Below are 9,474 nucleotides of genomic sequence, written 5' to 3' on the forward strand. Positions count from 1 at the left end.
CAGAAAGTGGAACGCATAGAAAAATGAAGAGGGCTGCTTTGATAGGGCACTCCACCCTTATGAATGCTGTCTCTCTTTCTCACCCCGCCACCACCACTCTCGCTCTTTCTCTCTCTACTCAGGTTAAAACTCCTCTCATTTCAGGTTCAATCTCCACTCAATTCTGAATGGTGACCTTGTGGGCCTTATAATGAATAAATCATACATCCTCTTGTCTTGATGCATTCCCCTGCTAGGCTGCCTATAGCCTCATCTCACTGTCTCTTTCTTTACCAGGCGGCCTACTGTATATCTCAGTGTATCTTTCTTTACCATCACCCACTCTCTCTTTCCGTGCACACACACACTACACATCCAATGAGTGGAGCCAGGCCATGCCCACAACTCCTTATTTCATCTTAAAGGACAATGCTCGTTTTTGACAACCTGGACCTTATTTACGACATATTATAAGACGTTTGACTCACCGAGATCACTTTTGTGTAGTTCGGAGGCATGTAGAAGAAATTTAAAATCCAGCGCGAGCCAGTATATCCATGTAATGGCGGTGGTCGGGGCACCGAGAATGCAGTTTCTAAAAATCTATTTTCTGCCGCGAAACGGTTGTTTTCATCAATCTGTCTTGATGAATCGCTAGTTGTGCTTACATAGAGCATAGGCCTGTTGTGGTTTTTCACATGCCTCTGTAATATGATCTTTAGAAACGTCTTTAGACACGAAATAGCTTCCTCACTTGCTCCAGCACGCATGCGCACAGCGTGCTGGAGCAACGATTGCGCGCATTAGTGCTGGAGCAAGTGAGGAAGCTATTTCGTTTCGAAAGACGTTTCTAAAGATCATGGCATGTGAAAACCACAACAGTTATGCTCTATGAAAGCACAACTAGCGATTCATCAAGACAGATTGATGAAAACAACCGTTTCGCGGCAGAAAATAGATTTTTAGAAGCTGCATTCTCGTTGCCCCCAACACCGCCATTACATGATTTTACATTTCTTCTACAGGCCTCCGAACTACACCAAAGTGATCTCGGTGAGTCAAACGTCTTATAATATATCGTAAATAAGGTCCAGGTTGTCAAAAACGAGCATTGTCCTTTAACTCTCTGCCACTTTTTTGGCGATTTGTTCCCTTCGAAAGCATCGTCCCACTCAGTCATGGCTGCGTTACCCACCACCAGAGCTGCCCCGCGGCCCCAGGCTCTCTCCCCCTCTCTCCCGGTCTTCCAGGCTGGCTGGTCACGGCTCCAAACAGCCCCATGCAGAGGTGAGTGGGTGTCTGGGGCCCGGGGAAGCTCTTTAATCCCGCACCCCAATTCCCCGCTCCCCTTCCTGTTCTTTCAGGAGACTGTCACAGTTCAGCGTGACAGTGAATCCCTCCAGTCCTCTATTTCTATTTCCATCTAAATGCTCTCACATTTTACCCACCCTGCAGTGTATCCCAGCGGAACTGGTATCATCGCTGACATTCTGTAGACACACAAACCAGAGCAATTACTGTAGCCATGTGACCTTTTCAAGGTTCAAACAATTTTGGGGGACGATTGGTTCTAGTTTGATGTGATGGAAATGCAACGCCTCGCTGTCTCCCACTCACAAGGGCCATTTATAGCATGCACCAGCAGAGGGCGCTGTAGTCTTCAATATCATCCTAAACCTGTCTCTGTATGGAAATGAATAGGTGCGGCTACACAGAACTGAAATCATGAAGATACAAACCAATAATGAGCAGTCTGAAATCACAAAGTTACTGGTTTCAAACCAATAGCAAGCAGGCTAGAATCATGAAGATACTTGTTCGTAAACAATAGAGGAGTCTCTTGGTAATCTCCCAAGAGTTTTGGAAATATTCCTCTAAGATTAATCATGATTTTGAGATTTGCCGTCAGCCTGGGTGTGGTGAATTTAGGAATCAACCGCAGTCAACATACTGTATATTTGAGTGAAATGCACTTTTTAACACTGCAATGGTGATCTCAGTGCACTGAGGGGTCACCATTCCAATCATGCGCGCTCTCAGGATTACGCCTGGTGTGGTTTTGAGCCTTCCAGCATGTTTGATTATAGCTTTTGCACATGTGTGTCGCTGCGCACGCTTGTCTGTGTGTGTGTGTGTGTGTGTGTGTGTGTGTGCGTGCGCTCGTCCGTGCACGTGGCTTTCCTAACAGCTCCCACACTGGTAATTCTTCACGGCTTAATGTGTCCCTTAAGTAACAGGATATGGAACATCTGCTCATCCACCAGAAGATGACCTCTTACTCATTTCAATGTGAAGCGTCTCTCACATCTACAGTACGGCGCTGCGACAAATCTGCACCGACTCGAACGCCAGGACGAATTCGCTTCATCTTGTGACACAGTAAACTGGGAGCCGTTCCATTTTGAAGACAACAAGATGTCAGCCACTGTGTGCCTGTTTGGAAACAGGATGCACGTGTGCTCCGAACGGTCTGCGTACGCGGTCGTATGATCCTGATCCGGTACGACGGCTTTCTGGGAGACTTCAGGCAACAAAAAAAAGTGTTTTGATCCAGAGTGCAGGCAGACAAAGCAAGACTGTTCACTTATTAACCCCCCCCCCCTCCCACCGTCACCCCCCCCCTCCGCCTACCTCTGCCTGGTGCAATTCTGTGCATGGATGAACCTTTTCATCACTGTTTGATAGCATTTTATGTTGCTCATTCAGTATGTGGGTGCCAGGCAGCTAACTGGCCAACCAACTAACCAGGTGGGCAGCTGACCAACCAGTCATCTCCCACCTCAACCCTACAACTCGAGGAGATGAGACGTTTGAACTGATACGGACGCACACGCGTACAGCTGGAGTGTGTGAGCGGTGTGTCGCCTCAATGCAAACTGTTTACCTACCTTGCCTGGACACGGGGGATGAATTCGCTCGTTATCGGACTTTTAGCCGGAGACGAGCTTCTGTCTTCACCAGGGGGTCACTAGGATGGCTGATGGAGCATGGAACGCACCCTCCACTGCCCTCTGACCCTTTAGGGTTCAGCTTGACCTTTGACCTCTCAGTATGATAGGAACGCACTTGCTGGGGGAGATAAGAGGTCTCCCCCTCCGCGAGGAATGCGTCTGACAAACCAAACTGTGTGCGTGCGTGTGTGTACGTGTGTGTGTGTGTGTGTGTGTGTGTGTGTGTGTGTCTTGGGCGGTCTCCTTCCTCTCAGTCTTACTCCATCGAATCGCCAACCTCCTGTGACGGGTCTCCCTCTCTTTTTCTCTCTCTCTCCCTCTCTCTCTCCCTCCCTCCCCCCCTCTCTCTCCCTCCCCCTCTCTCCCCCTCTCTCTCTGTCTCACACGTTCGTCATGCTCTCTCCTTCTCATCATATTATCTTCATCGGACATGAAAGAACCAGAAGAGTTCATTCTCTCTCTGCCTGTTTCGTTTCTCTTCCTCCTCCATGGCCCTTATTTCCATGTGCTTGATGTAGCGCACGGATCACAGTCCACTGGCGGTAGCCGCTACCGGGTAGCAGATGGTGCGGCTTTGTGTTCCGTTGAGCGATTTCCCTAATAAAGAGAACGGGAAAAGAGATTATCTTTGATACTCTGAATGGTATTATTTTTCTCAGTGGGGGGTGTCAGTTCTCAGCCCGTGGTTATATCCCGACCGCTGTAGCGTTTACCACCGATCTCGCACTAGGAGACGGGCGTACAATAGACTTGGCTGCCCTTGGAGTTGCTCGAACAACGTAATAAACGGGAGAAGGGAAGAAAATTGGAAGAAAATTTTAACAAGTGACACAGTGTGCCGAGTTTTCACACGCAGTGCAGCTGTGTGATGCTGGGTTCTCTCCTGTGCTCTAGGCATGTGTGGAGGTGAGAGAATACGTCTACTCTCTTGCCAGGGTGCCAGTCTAGAAGGTGTTGGTCTTTGAGGCAGTGTTAAAGGAGTAGTAAAGGCAAAATGCCCTGTTTTAAGGTTACTTATGTTCATATACAATGGTTCAGATCAAAACGTTGACAAAACTAACACTTTTGAGAAAGTCTGATAATTGCTCTACCACCGTTTCGGTCATACAATGGATGTGGGTGGGAGCCGTGAAAAATCATTAAAAAACATGTTAAACTCTCAATTTCAAAGACAAGAAACTCATCGAGGTATTAGTTGGCGTTCTGACATATAATTCGCCATTAAAGTAAGATTCTAGTTCATCTGGAAAGGCTTTTTTAAATATTTAGCATAGAACTATTAAGTCGCAGCACATACGTGTGTAAACTTCCGCAAACTAGGTAGCCTAGCAACATAAACAATAACAATAGCTACCGTAAGTAGTTCCGCTTCCTGAATCCCCTCTGCGGATTGATCTACACATCTACAACGGTCGCTTCAATACAAGTTAATGGATTTCATAAAATGATCAATAAAACCCTACAGGATTCATACTTTGCGGTGAATTTGATGTCAGAACCCCAACGGACACCAATTACCCCCTCGGTGAGCTTCTTGTCTTTGAAATCGAGAGTTTAACATGTTTTTGAATGAATTTTCAATGCCCACCCACATCCATTGTATGAACAAAACGGTGGGAGAGCAATTATCAGACTTTCTCAAAAGTGCTAGTTTTGTCAAAGTTTTCATCTGAACCATTGTATATGATCATAAGTAACCTTAAAACAGGGCTAAACATGCGTTTTCTCTTTACTACTCCTTTAAGTCGTGTTGTACGGAGGATCTCAGATGATCTCAACCCTCTCAGGTCTCCGTTTGGCCCCTGATCACAAGACCAGTGGTTATTGGCCAGGGTGACGATTTCTCCATGCTCGCCATGTACAGGGGCACGAAGAAGCAAAACGCAGACACACACACACACACACACACACACACACACACACACACGCACACACACGCACACACACACACTTACATGTAAATACATTCGCTCCCCTACATGGGCAATATATCACTCATTCTCAAACACACATACGCACAAGCGCACACACACACACACACACACACACACACAGTTACGTGTAGATACATTCGCTCCCCTATGTGGGCAATATATCACTCATTCTCAAACAGTTGTGATCCTTGAGAAGCTGGGAGGGAAGTTTTTTTTTTGCTCTTGTATTCATGGAAAAAACAGGATAGTGTTCAGTATTATTAGACTGAACAGACAGGATAGTGTTCAGTATTATTAGATTGAACAGACAGGATATTGTTCAGTATTATTAGACTGAACAGACATGATAGTGTTCAGTATTATTAGACTGAACAGACAGGATAGTGTTCAGTATTATTAGACTGAACATACAGGATAGTGTTCAGTATTATTAGACTGAACAGACAGGATAGTGTTCAGTATTATTAGATTGAACATACAGGATAGTGTTCAGTATTATTAGACTGAACAGAGAGAATAGTGTTCAGTATTATTAGATTGAACAGACAGGATAGTGTTCAGTATTATTAGACTGAACATACAGGATAGTGTTCAGTATTATTAGATTGAACAGACAGTGTTCAGTATTATTAGACTGAACAGGCAGGATAGTGTTCAGTATTATTAGACTGAACAGACAGGATAGCGTTCAGTATTATTAGATTGCTCCGCAAGTGGAACAAACCCATATAAAGGACATTATACAGGCTTGGTTTTTGGTCTGTTTTTATTTTTTTTTATTTTTTAAATTATTTTTTAATGGAGCACATTGGCATTTAAAGGTAAATGGCAATACCAATGCCTCTGCATCCTCAGACCCCAGGAAGTCCCTCTCCCTGACACCTCGGTGTAACATTAGAAGCTAGTTAGAGCGCCCAGCCTCTGTCTGGCCTACTCCAGATGGCCTTGACCAGCTGGGTATTTTTCATACCAGATAATTATGCAGTCAGGAACTCAGCTTCATGAACTCAAGAGCCCAGCGTTATCAAATAATTGATTACCTCTGCCCCAGCGACGGCGCAGGGCCAGAGGTAATGTTTTCTGTGGCGCGTGTCCATACGTCTGTACAGTACGTAGTCTATTAGCAGGATTACGCAAAAACGACTCCGGTTTTCATGAAAATCAGTGGAGGGATGTACGTACTGTAGCATGGGCCACCGGATCACGGGGCAGGTCCACGAGCCACGAGAAAATAAAGTGTCGTTTTGGAAATTGGAGAGGAAAGATGTCAAGCAGAAAGAGGAAACTACAGGTGGTGCTACAGTCACCAATTCAAAAAGCAAGTAGGAGAGCACAGCACATGAGAGGTGGAGGTGGGAGGAAAGGTAGGTGTGGGGAGGAGGGGGGGTGGTGGGCGGAGGTCTGCACTCTCTGAGTGCAAGCCCCTCTAGTTGATTATATTTTTCATAAATGAGCATAAATCAAACAGCAACTTTTATCCAACCTCTCCAGGTCTGTTACAACCTGTTTTGAACTTAAAAATACTGACTCTCTTTCACCCTGCAGACATTTTTCTTTGTCCCCATTTCTGGTCCTTTGATCAGGAATCACTAAAGCTCAGTCCAAAGTGCAAAGTGGATTACTGCCAATAACGAACATGGCATGGTGGCTTCTAAAGAAAAACATCCTTTGAGTGATACCCCAGAAAATGTTTCGTTTCTTTCCCCAGACGTGTCTTTCTCCATGTATGTCTGTGGGAAAAAGTATTTTTTGGTCCGCAGGGCGTCATGTGACTTACAATAACGAGCTTGGCTACTGCTCCCAAAATGGCCTTACAGCCCAGAGCTGCGCCTGTGGGCCTGGGAGGTGGAGCTGTGGTTGTAGAAGTCCGGGAGGTAGAGGTGTGGTTGGAGAAGTCTGGGTGGTAGAGGTGTGGTTGTAGAACTCTGGGTGGTAGAGGTGTGGTTGTAGAAGTCTGGGAGGTAGAGGTGTGGTTGTAGAACTCTGGGTGGTAGAGGTGTGGTTGTAGAACTCTGGGTTGTAGAGGTGTGGTTGTAGAACTCTGGGTGGTAGAGGTGTGGTTGTAGAAGTCTGGGTGGTAGAGGTGTGGTTGTAGAAGTCTGGGTGGTAGAGGTGTGGTTGTAGAACTCTGGGTGGTAGAGGTGTGGTTGTAGAACTCTGGGTTGTAGAGGTGTGGTTGTAGAAGTCTGGGAGGTAGAGGTGTGGTTGTAGAACTCTGGGTGGTAGAGGTGTGGTTGTAGAGGTGTGGTTGTAGAACTCTGGGTGGTGGAGGTGTGGTTGTAGAGGTGTGGTTGTAGAACTCTGGGAGGTGGAGGTGTGGTTGTAGAACTCTGGGTTGTAGAGGTGTGGTTGTAGAAGTCTGGGTTGTAGAGGTGTGGTTGTAGAACTCTGGGTGGTGGAGGTGTGGTTGTAGAACTCTGGGTGGTGGAGGTGTGGTTGTAGAACTCTGGGTGGTAGAGGTGTGGTTGTAGAACTCTGGGTTGTAGAGGTGTGGTTGTAGAATTCCGGGAGGTAGAGGTGTGGTTGTAGAACTCTGGGTTGTAGAGGTGTGGTTGTAGAAGTCTGGGTGGTGGAGGTGTGGTTGTAGAACTCTGGGTGGTGGAGGTGTGGTTGTAGAACTCTGGGTTGTAGAGGTGTGGTTGTAGAACTCTGGGTGGTAGAGGTGTGGTTGTAGAACTCTGGGAGGTGGAGGTGTGGTTGTAGAAGTCTGGGAGGTAGAGGTGTGGTTGTAGAACTCTGGGTGGTGGAGGTGTGGTTGTAGAACTCTGGGTGGTGGAGGTGTGGTTATAGAACTCTGGGTGGTAGAGGTGTGGTTGTAGAACTCTGGGTGGTAGAGGTGTGGTTGTAGAACTCTGGGAGGTGGAGGTGTGGTTGTAGAGGTGTGGTTGTAGAACTCTGGGAGGTGGAGGTGTGGTTATAGAACTCTGGGAGGTGGAGGTGTGGTTATAGAACTCTGGGTGGTAGAGGTGTGGTTGTAGAACTCTGGGAGGTGGAGGTGTGGTTGTAGAACTCCGGGAGGTGGAGGTGTGGTTGTAGAACTCCGGGAGGTGGAGGTGTGGTTGTAGAACTCTGGGTGGTGGAGGTGTGGTTGTAGAACTCTGGGTGGTGGAGGTGTGGTTGTAGAACTCTGGGTTGTAGAGGTGTGGTTGTAGAACTCTGGGTTGTAGAGGTGTGGTTGTAGAACTCTGGGTGGTAGAGGTGTGGTTGTAGAACTCTGGGTGGTGGAGGTGTGGTTGTAGAAGTCTGGGAGGTAGAGGTGTGGTTGTAGAAGTCTGGGTGGTGGAGGTGTGGTTATAGAACTCTGGGAGGTAGAGGTGTGGTTATAGAACTCTGGGAGGTGGAGGTGTGGTTGTAGAACTCTGGGAGGTGGAGGTGTGGTTATAGAACTCTGGGTTGTAGAGGTGTGGTTGTAGAAGTCTGGGTGGTGGAGGTGTGGTTGTAGAACTCTGGGTGGTGGAGGTGTGGTTATAGAACTCTGGGAGGTGGAGGTGTGGTTGTAGAAGTCTGGGTGGTAGAGGTGTGGTTGTAGAACTCTGGGTGGTAGAGGTGTGGTTGTAGAACTCTGGGTGGTAGAGGTGTGGTTGTAGAACTCTGGGTTGTAGAACTCTGGGTTGTAGAACTCTGGGTGGTGGAGGTGTGGTTGTAGAGCTGTGGTTGTAGAAGTCTGGGTGGTAGAGGTGTGGTTGTAGAACTCTGGGTTGTAGGGGCAAACTCCCCCGCGGTCCGGGCTGAAGATCAGCTCATCAGCTCAGCTTCATCACACGCTCACCTGGGACCAGTACAGCAGATAAAGGGTTAAACCCCTCAGGACTAAGAACACTAGGATTCTACCTTGATGACACCCGAATGATGCGTGGCCACGCAGAATGAGTGATGTGACGGATTGCATTTACTAATTGATTTACAATCTGATACTGCTTCCTATTGATTTACAGTCACCACATTGACAGGTAGTATAAGAGTAGCAGACTCACCAACCTTGCAGGCCTGTATCAATGCAGACAGTTCTGACACTCTGTCGATCTGCTGTCCTTGACTGGAAACTGCTGTGTCAACAGTGTCAACATTGTCTTTATTGAGACGCAGTGTGCAGCATGACTAAACTAAATTATTTTTTTCCCAAGGTCCAGTAAGCAGCTTGGCATGGTCTTGAACTAACAAACTAATTGTTGGATTCAGATAGAGATGGTTGTGATGGTTTTAATAAGGAATTTGTACAGTTTTTGATGGTTTATATAAGGAATGTGTACCGTTTTTGCTGGTTTCAATAAGGTTTGCGTATATTTTCTGGATGCTTTTGTTACGAGCTGTCTCGTTCGAGTCGCAACAAAAAGGGAGTCACACGCCCAAAGCAAGATTTTAAGAATATTTAATAATTGGCTACAAAATAATACAAACAATAATCAAATAGTATGAGATGTGAATATCAGTCTGTCAGTGGTGTAGTGTAATGTATGGAGTATGGTGAGGGTGGGGGTTGTAAGGTGTAAACCAAAAGTCCAAATCAAACAAAGGTGCTCCTGGGGAGAGAGAAGGACAGCCCTTCATGGGTAAATGGTAAATGGACTGCACTTATATAGCACTTTTCCACCTTAGCGGCACTCAAAGCG

This window comes from Borostomias antarcticus (assembly GCF_949987555.1).
Source record: "Borostomias antarcticus genome assembly, chromosome: 24".
In the NCBI taxonomy this organism is placed as follows: Eukaryota; Metazoa; Chordata; class Actinopteri; order Stomiiformes; family Stomiidae; genus Borostomias; species Borostomias antarcticus.